At 36.0% G+C, this 13,559-nt stretch overlaps 1 protein-coding gene across 1 annotated transcript in view; it reads left to right on the top strand.

Moving 5' to 3' along the window:
- Positions 1 to 13,559, top strand: part of LOC145933995 (uncharacterized) — a 157,865-nt gene that overhangs the window by 67,332 nt on the left and 76,974 nt on the right. The window lies entirely within an intron of this gene.

Genomic DNA, 13,559 nt, shown 5'->3' with positions numbered 1-13,559 from the left:
AAAGTAATTGACTATTTTTCTTGTAACTGCAATGCATATGAATTGTACAACTAGTACAAACATGTTATTGCGAAAATGGAATATATTTTAAATTTAACAGAATATGTAACGATGTTATATTATAAATTGAATGCTTTTATAAAGACGCGCGTGCAGAGACTATACATGACAAATGTGCAAACAACAAATTCCGGATTTGCTGAGAGTACCTATATGTATAAACGTCTGTAATAGTAAATGGCTTAGAGGAAAGCTAACAATCGTTCGGTCGATCTCACTCATTGCGAATTTAATCAACGCCGAATCCTCGGATCCGTCAGCAGCTTCGTTATCCCGAAACGCTAACAATGCGAATCTAACTGGCACCCCGCGGCGCGATGCGTTTTAATTCGCTCGCTCTCGCGAGTGCCGCGAGAGTTCTGAGTAGACGTGCTCGAGGAGTTCCTCGGGGTGGCTCTTTGGGGGTGTTTTTGATTTGTTGGCTCCCGTGGTGCCTACCGGGCACAGAAAGAGAGGGGTAGAGAAAGAGAGGGAGAGACAGGTAGAATCCGCCGGAACGAAGCCGAGAGTTGCGTGGAGGTGCAGGTCTCGGGCGAGGGTGGCAGTGGGTGGACTGGGTAACCGCACATTATGTGATTTCTACAGGGAGCGAGCTAACTTCGCGATTGAATTGTACCGGCGACAATGGCAATCTGCTAGGGCACTCGACGGTTTCTCCGCATGGCATTTTCATCGCGGCTCTCGCCATGCCGCGATTTACGTTTTACAACTGTCTAACTATTCTCTTCGTCGCGATCGCGCTTAGTTATGCGCTAATCGCAATTTGCTATTTTTTCCCAGCATAAACTCGAATACCAACGCTTTTCTCAGGCATACTCTAAAGCGTGATCATCAACAACTGAACGAAAAAAGAAATATAATATTTTATATGTAATTATAAAATTATATAATAATTTATACTTAAAGATTATTAATGATAACACAGACTCTCGTGCGTGTAAAAAAATATTCTTTATATGATGCAAGAATGATTCATATATGAGAGAGAGAGCTGCGAAAATACATATCTTTTATTTCTGAGATTAATAATTAGGATATCGTGCACTCCAGAATAAATTGAAAATATAAAGTTTGAGAAAGAGACTAATATTAATTATTAATTTTAATGAAGCATTTATTTTCAAGAGGTTTTTCGTTATGCGGTTACAAACGAAAGAAAGGTCGATGTTGAACGTATTACGATTTTAAGATTCGAGAAGGAGGATGTTCTCTCATCCGACATGAGACAAGGAGCTGGACAGAGTCGGCGCACGATAGAATGGACGATATTCAAATATTTACGCGGATTGTTCGTAAACCGAGTTGCGGATGTTTTTCTTAGGCACCTTTCTCTAGAGACAACATTGGACGACCGCAATAGAATCTATAAATAAGGAAAGAGCGTTGAGAAAATAGAACAGCGATTTTGGGTGAAATTTGGATATTTTATAATAAAAATTATAAAACTAGTTACTAAATTAAATTATGTTTGCAACGATCTAGAGAAAGAGATACAGAGATAAGCAAAGAGAGAGGGAAGGAGAGACAGAGCTATTGTTTACTCTTCGAAATTTAATTTATTATTGTAACATATATATTTATTATGTATTATATTATATATCGTGAAGATTTTTCTCCTTCAGAAAAAATAGGAAGAAAAAAATGCTTTTATACAAGTTATGCAATATCTACTTGGATTACGCGTAAGAAGATAGTTCAAACAATATATATAGAGATGTATTATCATTGTTTGTTTGCAGTTCTGCTCTGGCTGTCCTGCAAATAAGAGATGTATATAGGATCGTTAAAAAATGAAAAATTATATCTTTTCGTATGCTTATAGCAACATATTAATGTAAAGAATAAGAACGTTGAGGATCGTAAAATTATTACATTGTAATTTTCATCGACTAATTTTCATCGAGTTGTCTTATCTTATATATTATAATCAAAAGTAACAATTTGTCTGTGTAACAAAACTTAAGTGCCGTTACGAAGCATCTATGAGATAGGCAGTGAGAGGGAGTCCCTTTAGTACTTACTCTTCGCAAACCTAATTTTTCAGTATGCGTCACTCGCTCGTCCTCTCAATAGGCGTGTGTCCTTTGTCGCGGGAGTTCGCCTACGACAGCACGGCGGATGGCGCGAGTCCATCGTGTCAAAAGGATTTCCACTTTGGCGATCCCCACGAGAGGCACAAAGCCCGAATCCCGGGTATTCGCACCCGGGAGACGAGATCGGCGAACAGGGAGTTAAGAAGGAGCTTAAAAACGCGCGGCTCATACCGGCTTTTCTTCGCGATTTGCACACGAATGTCGCTCCTCTTCCACCACGAGAAATCCCTTTCCGGTCAATGACGTAATCGATGTTCAAACACTCAAGGCGCCCTTCACCCTTTACTTTACGCAACGTCGATTTCGATTATCCCGCTCTTAAACTTTTTCGCGTTCTACAGTCTTCTTAATAACAATGGATGATAATATATGCGCATGCTATATTAGAACATGAAATATAAAATATATTAAGCATAGTCTCTATTGTAATACATATCATTACATAATTGACATAATCATGCGATATACATATGTCGATATATAATTACACAATTTAGAAGAAATCAAATATAATCTAAAACTAGAGTTTATGATTGAAAATACATGATAAACTTCTCTTTCTTGTCTTTCTTTTTTCTTTTCTATATTTTTTAATCTCTTAAGATGGAAAATCTGCCGCATATGCGAACCTGTTTCACCATCGCTCAGATAACGCTTCTATTTCTGCCTTTCCGATTTTCGATTCTTCCCATTCTTTCGTTAGAGAAGACTCCTTTCTTTTCTCGTGCGCGCGGTCGATGGATAGTCGGCTATTTGTTTTTCGTTACGTGAAATTGCTGATCAGTATTTCTCGAGAACTCGACAAACTGCAGCATTGACCGTATAAGCAGCAGATCGTATAAGCAGGACATGCTGCTTAAGAAACGTATTTGTTCTTGGAGAGAAGAAATGTTGCAATACTTAAATTTACTATATATACAAATTATATAAAGTATATAAGTGATGATAAAAATACAGTTTTCCCAATTATCACAAATATACAAAGTTTATAACGATATCTTAACGTTAGTATACATGTAATGTGCGAATTGCGTAATAATAGATTAAACCATAAAATTATATTCAGGATGCTTTCTTAATTTTTAGATTTTATTAGTTGTTCCTCGCTTATTTTATTTTCTATCATATCTTAGTCCTTCACATTATTGCGTATTTTCAAAACGTTATAATCTTGGCATGCAATATATATTTAACATCCCAATTATTACAATAAAAATGTCATTAAATTATTATTAAATTTATATAAAGATAATTATGTCATTTATTTTTACATCATAATTTGATATATTCATGATTTATATAAAATGCAAGAAGTAGATCAAGAAGTAGAAAATAATCTCAATTTGTCTTATTTTTTTCATTATTAAAATTAAGTTAAAATAATTAATACGTGCTTTGAATAGATACGAGGAAATGCCAAAATCGACACTTTTTCTTGCAGAATAATTTCAGACAGATAGTTATCATCTTCTTTAACGAGTTCTGGTGTATTAGAGTGTTTTTTTTAAATTTGCTTCTTTACGTCTCCATCTTTCACGGAGATGTACGCAGGAAGTAGAGAAATCGGTCAGCCCGGGAGCTATCTCGTGCAGGCATCGTTCCGGAAATTCGTGTGCGTTCGCGGAAGCGTAAGCTCCGTTCTCCGATGTGTTCGAGGACGAAACGAATACAAAAATAACGTTTCGATGGGTATGACGCGGCGATCTTTTTATCTCTTGAATCTCTCCGACGAATCTCTCGGGATGGATCACGGGAAGAACGGCGAAGGAGAAGAAAGAAGCGAGGAAGCGGAAAGAAAGGAGGAGAGGTATTGGGAAAAACGTGGGGTGGCATCGCCGACGATGGAGATACGATTCATCCTTTTCGGTCTACTGCCAGCATTCGCAGTGCGCGGCCCTTAAGGCCTCGAGGATTTCGATTTACCTTTTCGAGGCGGGGAAGGGGGACAACAACCCTCCTCCTTCCTTTGCCGTGAATGGTACACCGGATGTTGAATTACGACTAAACGCGAAATGCGTTTTCCACCGCGTTTTCGCGCGACCACGCGTTTGCGGAATGTTGCAATTGGAACGTTGGGGTCCTGATATCCTATCGGGATGCACCATGATTTTGTATCGATGACGACGTGAAGCCGGAACGGGGAGAAAAACATCGAAGACCGAGTGAGTTTGAAATTCCGACATACCCGGACAGAGAGAATGTCGGAATTTCAAAGCGGACTCGATTGGTAGCGTCGATAGAGTCGCGTATGTCGCGACATCGTCTCTCTCTTCTGTTGATGCGCCGAGAGCGAATGCATGTTTTTCACGGCGTTCGATAAGAGGTGGGGCTCGTCGGATGGATAGTGACTAGTGACTGCAACCGTTTTTCCCCATTTCGCGTGATGACACCAGATAGCTCGGAGGTAATTTCAGGTACAAACTAATTTTCGTGAAAATATAAATTTTAGATTTCGCATCGAAAATATATTTTACTAAGATTATAAATTTTCAATTATACCGTAATTATATACGTTTATATAATTATTACGCTGGGGTCAATTCGGCTCATTAACCAAATGGCGTCATAATTTATGTTAACAAAAAAGCAACAGCAATTTAGTTTTTATTTCTCTCTCTCTCTTTCTAAATTTTTCTATTGTTTCTTTCTTCATAATAGATAGAAGTTAATTATACTATTTTGCTTGTGATTTTTCTAAAGCTTGTACGATCAAATTATCTTGGATATTCTTTTGCGAGAAACTTATATTATTGCTAAATTATACATTGGAGTTCTTTTTTTTTATTCATTTCATGAAATAAAAATCTTATGGAAGAGTAATACTTTAATTCAAATTATAAGAAAATAACACAAATAATTTTTTACGTCAATATATAGTTCTACCAAGAATTGTTGTGAAAATCTGGTCGCGTCGATCGATCGACGAATCGGTCGAACTTCGTCGTAGCTGTCGCAAAAGTAGACAAGAAAAGTCACAGAAAACGTGGCTTGGAAAACGATTGTGCGGTATTGTGGTACCACCCGCGTTGGTAATAAAAGATCGCAAAAAGAAAGCAAACTAACGAAACGCTCGTAGAATTTATGATCGTTTTTTTTTTTTTTTTTTTAGTTAAAAGTTTCCGATAAAAAAATGGTGATAAATTATTATACTTGCTTATGCATGCGCTTTTATTAGCAACACATTTAAATGTTTGATTTAAATTTTTTATATCGAGTTCAAAATAATGAAATTTATTCGATATTTAGAGACATTGTTCAGTTTGCATTTAACTTTATTAATGCGTTTATGTACAGTTTTTGTATTGGAAAGAAAAATATTTTTATCTTTTATTATATACGTATGTATAAATGGAACACGCATACATATATATATATACACATTAGCCTTGCAATTTTATAAACGCATCAGTCAACATTGTATCAATTGACGGGATATTACATCCACTATTCACGAAAATTCTCGATTTGGATTTTACAGCAACAGACACATGTGTTTCACATTTTTACGAGTGAATTAATATTCCATGGTAACCGATTTTTATTTATTCAATCGTCAATAGCTCAAGTGATTTAATACTGATTTCAATAATTTCACATTTTATTCGATAGAAGATAACTCAGGCTGTGTTATTTGACGATCGACAGCTATTATCTTCTTTCAAACGGGAAGCAATTCTCTCAAAAGTATATATTTCGAAAATCAATTATATATTCAGCATAATTTATTCAATGAAATGTCTATAAAGTGCTGAGAAGAGTGACACAGTATATGACACTTTTTGTGTCACAGTATTAATTCTAATCTGAGAAATTATTAGCATTAAATTTTCAACGTCAGTTTTTGTAAAAAGTTTATTTTTGATTACTAATTTTTGAAATCAAATCTTTATTTTAGGACAAAAATATATATGTTCCAAGAAAGCAATATTATATTAATAATTAATATACGAAAGCCATATATTAAATATTCAGATTGTAAGATTCAAACTGTAAAACTTATGTTTGCTAAAATTTACTATTTTATATATGATTTATATTGTAGAAACGATATTTTCAGAGAAAACTCATCTTGCTTATATTTATCTTTTTAATTAACTGCTTACGATCCAAGAATTGTAAGTGCAAATCAACTATCTTTTATAAGCTGAATTAAAGATGAAAGCTGAATAAATGAGAATTTGTAAATAAACCTGCATAAGAGAACGACAATTTTTAAATATCGATTTTTATGTATACATATAACTTTATACGATAAAAATATGAATTATTGTTATATCTTTTATCGAAAAGAGACTTCATTTGCCGAGAAAGAGTACAGGAGATATCGCGAGCGCATAGATGGCAGACAGGCAAAGCGCGTACCGTATTTCATCATTTAGGCTCTCTTTAACGAGAAGCCGGTGTATCATTGTACTCCATTCGAGTATTAACGCCCTTCGGTGAGGGGAGAGACGGCGAACTTTCCGTGTATACTTGGGGCACGTAGTTTGGTATCAATAAATTTCCATGCGCGGGAAACGGATTACGTTTTATTACCCTCGTGGTCTGGCAGTAGATTATGGCGTCGAAGTATAACTATTCCGGCAACAACTCCGGGGGTCGGCTTTTGCGCCAAAGAGAATGAGAGAGTTCGGGGGGATAATCAGCGGCGTGGTCGCAAACAGTCGCGAAATGTTCAGCGATATAAGCGACCGGGGAGACATTATTCCCACGATGTCGAACTCCTACAAAACGTCGTACTAATGGAAAATCGATTCTCGAAATAGCTTTCTTATATGGCAATCATTTTAGCTACATATCCGAACCGGATGTCTCTTTTCGTTTCACATTGTATATCCCGTGCTATATAAAAGATATAAAGTGGATATTATTTATATATAGAATTGTGTCTCAGAAGTTTCATGTTTTACCTAAATATTACGTGGACAAATAATAAGTAATTAAGTAATAAATTAGATCAGCAGCGATTGTTCTACAATTCCGAGACATATTAGTATAATTATATTATATGAGAAATATAAAATAAGAGAAGAAATAAATATTTAGAATTGGATTTTAAAATTAGAGTGAATAGATGTTTTGTGATTGTATAGTTTACTATACCTTCGTATTATTATTACAGAGACTTAATTTGCTTACAATTAGACCAAAATACCATGGTTGTGTTTACTTGTTGTAACTTGTTGAGGACTTTGAACAGCCAGTTGTGTGTACATGTATATGTGTGTGTAAAAAAACGTCGAACATTGCCGAGGAAGAAACTCAAGAGAGCATTGAGATCGATAAATGTTTCACTTTCCTCGAACACTAAAGTTTCCTCTTTAATCCAATCCTTTTCTTGACGCCCGATCGACCGCTTCGCCATTTAAAATCACGGACCGGATCGAATTTTTTCGATCTTTAGAGTGCATTCGTCTATGTCGGTGAAATTGCAGCATGTTTCCTTAACCGCTTAATCTTTTAACCTCTTGCAACGCGGTGGTAATCATGCATAATCACTTCTTTAATTTTCTTTCAAGTTGACATATCGGTTTTATTCATCGTTCTTTATCGTTGATATAATTTTAATTTTTTAATTTTCTGTCATAAATAAGAATTTAATATTTAATAGTTAATTATTAAATTAAGTATATGCAGTGTTTAAAAAAAATAATTTCTAAAGACTTAAAACAACTTTTGATAAAATATAACATAAATTTTTTTATTATACATAATAGGACAAAAATTCGATTCGTTTCTTTTTGCCAAATAAACGCATTTATTATATGCAAAATTTTTTTTTTTTAATTATGCAACTAATTAAAAAGTATATACTCTTTATTGACTTTTTTCACAAGTACTCATCTCCTAGTCGGTTTACTGCAATTTACAGATATCCTATGTACTTTCTCGATAGCTTTTACATATATACTTATGCTAAATAATATCGAAACATAGAGGGGTATGTAGAATGTTTGTACAGGGAATCAGGTGGATTATTTTTTTTTTATCTCCTAGATTGGAAAAATTTCACACTGAGCGCCGGAACGTCGCGGAACGAGCCGTCGCAAAACGTCACGTCGCGTGTGAAAGGGGAGCGGAAGAGGCGCGGATGAACTCGAGAGCCCGGAAAATGCGACTATGCAGGGAGATAAGTGTTGCAACAGGGAATACGAAGTTCCTCTCTCGCTGGTCGCGTTCGCGTCGCCGGGTCACGGTTTCCGCGAGGAAGTTCGCCTCGCGGTGATGCCATACGTGATCTATACGGGTTACCGCTATATACACCAGTCCGTCCCGCTTCTCCCTTCCAACCCGCTCTCTCAAACCCTACACGGGATGTCCCGTAGCCCCCAGAGTTGGTATGCGCTATAAATTTCACGGCTGAAAATCCCACGTGATATATATACACGCGCGAGAGCGCGCGAACTGTATATATGCCGCGATATATATCGCGCTCCACACCGTTCTATATTTGCCCTCCCTTTTCTCCTTCCCGCTCTTAGGTCGGAGGGTGAGATGGACCAGACGGTGAAAGGGTTGGTCGGCACGCGCGGGAGTATCTTGATTGCGCGTTTAGGCTATAGTTAGCTAGTAGGTGGTAGCTGGAGGGTGTAGTTGGTTGAGTTACACCCGGTTACACGTTGCAGTTCTTAGGTGTTCAGATGATTAATGAGCGCTGTTTCGCGTGTACTCGCTCACTCGTGCGGACTATTGGTACGTTATCCGATATTATCTCTTGTGGCCAAGATAGTTCCTGCCCTCGTCAAGTTTGCTACCACATTGATGTTCGAAATAGAAATTTTGGAATGCGTATAAAGTTGTTTATAAATTCTGCGAGTTTCCAATATATTGATGAATACGCTCTTCATATGTTTGAAATTAGCTAAAAATTCACAGACAAGAAACAAAATAGTTTACGTCAAAAATGTTACATCAAAAACGCGTTTGAAAAAAAAAATGTTTCAAGCTTTAAAAACTAATTATTACTCGAAGATTTTTCAAATTAATATCACAATCAAAATTAAGATTCTATTATTTTCTTTAATTTTTTATAGTCACGTTTATATTCTTTTTATTTTCCTTGCTTTCAAATTTTGATTGTAAAGTTATTACGACACCTAAAAACCTAAAAAAAAGAAAAACGGGAGCAACCGCAATAGAATATAATGGCAAGTGGAGAAAGAAAGCAGAACGGCTAAACAAACAGGTGAACGAGAAGGTAAGAAGATACGAAAGATCGAGAGAGACGGAGAAGAATAACGAGAATGAGACAGTGCAAACATAGAGCCACACTTTGCTGTCGTCGGAAGTTGCGAACGCTGCGCTTTATATTATCCATGTGTCTCTGCGGTCGCCAGTACCGTTCTCCATCATGAACAAACTGGATAAATGTTCGGAATGCCCTCTGGACTCTGCGGGAATGTGCCGCAAATTTTGTTATTTGTTTGTATCATTATCCTGCTTCGTTATTGCGTCAACCGGGAACAGCTATATGTTTGCAATGAAAATTGTATTTGATCAATTTAAGTAATTAGATCGTTGCGCTGTACACAAACGATTTACTTGTTTTTTTACATGAGGAATCCGAATAGCACATCAACGAAACAGAGAAATGTCAGTATAATATGTATCGCTCGCGATTAAAATTTTTTTCTTCCATTTCGCCACTCGTCTCGTTTACTCCCTTCACTTTATCTGTTTCCTATTTTCTCCAGTTCCAAAAAAAAGAGAAAGACATAACGAGAAAAAGAATAAAATTGTGTCGCGCGAAAGCCCTTTCGGAAACAAGCTCTTTGAATAATCTCTGTGTTCCGGTCACGAAGACAACGCTTGTTTGCCATCGCTCGCGCGTATCTTTCATCGGACAATGTCACGCGTATGCGAATACACGTATACGCACGCACACACACATACACTTCGCCTACCCCCATGAATTTTCGATAATCCAAATTGGATTCCCCTATTGGGTGCGCGCCGGCGGTTCTCGACGGTTCTCGCTCTCCATCGGCCGTGGCTTTCCTGCAAAATTGTTTCCCCCTCGTCTCATCCTCCGAAAGTTACGAATTCGTTTCCCGATCCGTGGAAAACGCCCGGCGCACCAAACCCCCGTTCTTTCTTCTACATTCGTCCGTTTTTCCGGAATTTTTCGCCACAATATCGGCCGAGAACGCGGGTAAATGCGAATCCATCTCTAAAGATCTCGAAACTGCGAGTTGAAAATAAAAGAGAAATGACCAGTAGTGTGTTTCAATGCGTTTGGCTATTTCTAGTGAGTGATCCTACCTGCATCGAGGTCGATCCAATGCGGGCGAAGTAATGTTTAATGGCGAGGGAGGATTATTGTTGACTGGAAGACACACACAGCGGGAATGTGATTAAAAACCAAAACTGAAACCCCCGCATATTACAACATGGTTTTATCTCACGCTCTTATTTATTTTATTTTGTCTGCTTGCTATCTTGTTGCAGTCAATTACCGCATTCATTTGCGAGAAAGGTTTTTATATGTAATTTAATTTGATTTATTTATACAGTCAGTCGTCGCTGATTCACTTAATCATTCATTAATTACGTTATATCGCATTCCGTTATGATTACATATGTACATACAGTTGCACACTCTCTATCGATTTCTGACAGACAAATATAAAGTGGTTCGAGATTTATTTTTCCAATCTCTGAATATATAAATAAATGATTCGGTTAGAATGTTTGAATACTTAAGAGAATTGAATAATTGCCTATATCATCTGTAAACGATTTTGATATGTTATACTCTGTGTCAATTTATGTTAATATCATTTATACAAAAGAATATTTTGGTATTCTTCTTTATCGTTATTTACGTGTGTGAGAGATGATGAAAATTTACACGGCGTTTATAATAAACGTAGTTGATAATAATTAAGGCAATAACGAAAATACACACAACATCTATAAGCTCCACGTGTGGTCCATGCGTAATTTATTGGCTGCATTTCTGAACACTCAGATGCTCACCTTTAAACGTAGTATATTACCAATATATTTGAGAGTAATTTTTCAAGAACTTCATAAAATTTTTGTAAATTAATTATATTTCCTAAACATTGCATTTTGATAGTATTGATAAATATTAATATTTTCTATTAATATTATATTATAATTATATACACTTCCTCATGTAAGCTACTTTTTAATTTCATAAAGTCTATCACAATTGATTCTGATTTATATTTGCAAATATGACTTTTTCAGTAAACAAATGATAGCAAATTCAAAATTCCAAATTTAATTGAAATAAATTTCCTAAATGTTGCACGTGTATCTCATACAAAAATTTTCGTTTTGTACAATATATATATATATAAGAATTAATTACGGATATATAATTAATCATAATCAGAATTAATTATATATATTACTTCATTATTATCCTTCATAAAAATTCCTTTGACTCGAAAATTCGACAATTTGAGGAGAAAGTAGCTTAAACTGGCGAATACACGTGCACGCCTGTAAGCCTGACCGAGATATATAACTTGTCGAATTGGCGGCGCACGTGTACGGTTTGATTCGCGTGATCGCAAGTTCGCGAATCCCTTTCGCGAGCGCGCGACTCTCTAATTAGTTTGACAAATCGATTGGCAAGCGCGGCCGGACGTGTGCGATGCAGTGATCGGCTTTACCCGACTCGGCGATTCCGCGTTGATCCAGATCGTTAAAACATAATGTAATCGTTAATCCCAACGGGCACCCACCTACGCGTGAAACTATTCGCGGGGATTATATCGATCGCGCATATATATCTGCTATGTCGCGAAACGATAGAAAATGCGTGCCGAAATACGTAAGCTGGTAATGGCTCTCGATATATTTATTTCACTCAAATCTCTGATATTATTTATAATGAATAAACTGTGTATATATATCTGTGTGTGTACGCATATAAAAGGAAAAGAAGAGCTGCTCGAGTTGAATTTACCATTTTCCTTGCAAACATTCCTTGACAAATTTTATCATATTTATTTGATGTTTGTAATATATGAATATAGAGGAAACGTTCATTTTATATCAGTAATAACGGACATATTCAACATGCCCGTTTCATTTCGTAAAGTCGTGTTTTAGTCACGCTGATATGACACTACATGCATTAATAAAATTACATAAGGTGACAGATATAGCGAGCAAAATTGTATAAAATGAGTTGAAGGTAGTAGCACGTAGTTTGTTCCGATTCTGCAAATGCAATGTATGTGTATTTGAGGAATTCAATTACTATGAGATCCGCGAAGTGCACTGCGGTGTTAACTTAGAATGATCATAATTGACGAGACGGCAATAGTGATAGATTGCGAATTAGGTAGATGCTTCGTTGGTTGCCTTCTCTACTGACGCAAATTCGCTTATTAGCCTTCGATAGAACGAGAAGTTCTGTTTTAATAAATGTTTTAATCACAACTCAAAATATAGCTTATCTCTATTTCACGTAAATCAGTCAATATTGGTTATTAATCAGATCGATTACTGTTTTTACAAGCCTTATTAAATGGATATAATGCATAAAATGGTGAAAATATTTATTACCTGTTAGCTATAATTAGCACCAATAACATCGGTGTGTATATGCTATCGATATAATCTACCTGTAAAAGGACCGAGCGCAATAATTTAATTTAGAGAGGAAATTCGATTTCTGATCTAATTATTTGCACACGTATATACCGTTATTTTATCCCTTTACCTTATACCGAAAAAGCTTCGATCGTACGAGTATATTATAAAGTAGGATAGCAATCTCATTTTCCCGATATATATCGCGGTTATATCCATATTGAATTATACAGGCCGCTGATATCTCGATTCAAAAACAGTCGAAAGGTCGTTGCTCAGTAAACTCAATTAGCAACGATAACGCTTACGTGTTTCCATCCGCAAAAATGATTTTCCACGAGCCGAACTGCCCGAAAATATTTGGGAGATTAAACTCATTTATATAGGATTGTAATTTCGATTCTCTCGCATCGAGATGGAAAATTAAAGAAACGGAGGCGAAATAATAACAAATGGCGATAATGCGATAGAAACGCGATAAACGTTTTAATTCTGCGTTTTTAATCTGACATCACGTCATTATTGAAAAATTATAATAATTTTTTTATCGGGATATATACGATAGTGTCTGGTAACAAGTGCATATTAACTTCCCTTGGAATTTATAGCAAATTGAGTTCTTGAAATGTTTTGTTAAAACTTATATCGGTGGTTCATAGCCTGTAAAAATCTTTAATATTTTTTCTGATTCGTACTGCAATCGTTTTTATAATGATACGTACAGTGATACAATTCTGTTTTTCATTATTTAACTGTTTCTTGCAACAATTATTATAACATTGTGAAGATATATCTCTGGCGTGCATAGATTAAAATTAAAGCTTATTTTGT

This window comes from Prenolepis imparis, unplaced genomic scaffold (assembly GCF_030444845.1).
Source record: "Prenolepis imparis isolate NDT839.2.m4 unplaced genomic scaffold, iyPreImpa1.0 SCAF_3, whole genome shotgun sequence".
Lineage (NCBI taxonomy): Eukaryota > Metazoa > Arthropoda > Insecta > Hymenoptera > Formicidae > Prenolepis > Prenolepis imparis.
Note: the sequence above shows the minus strand (reverse complement) of the source record. Positions and strands in the feature narration are given on the sequence as shown.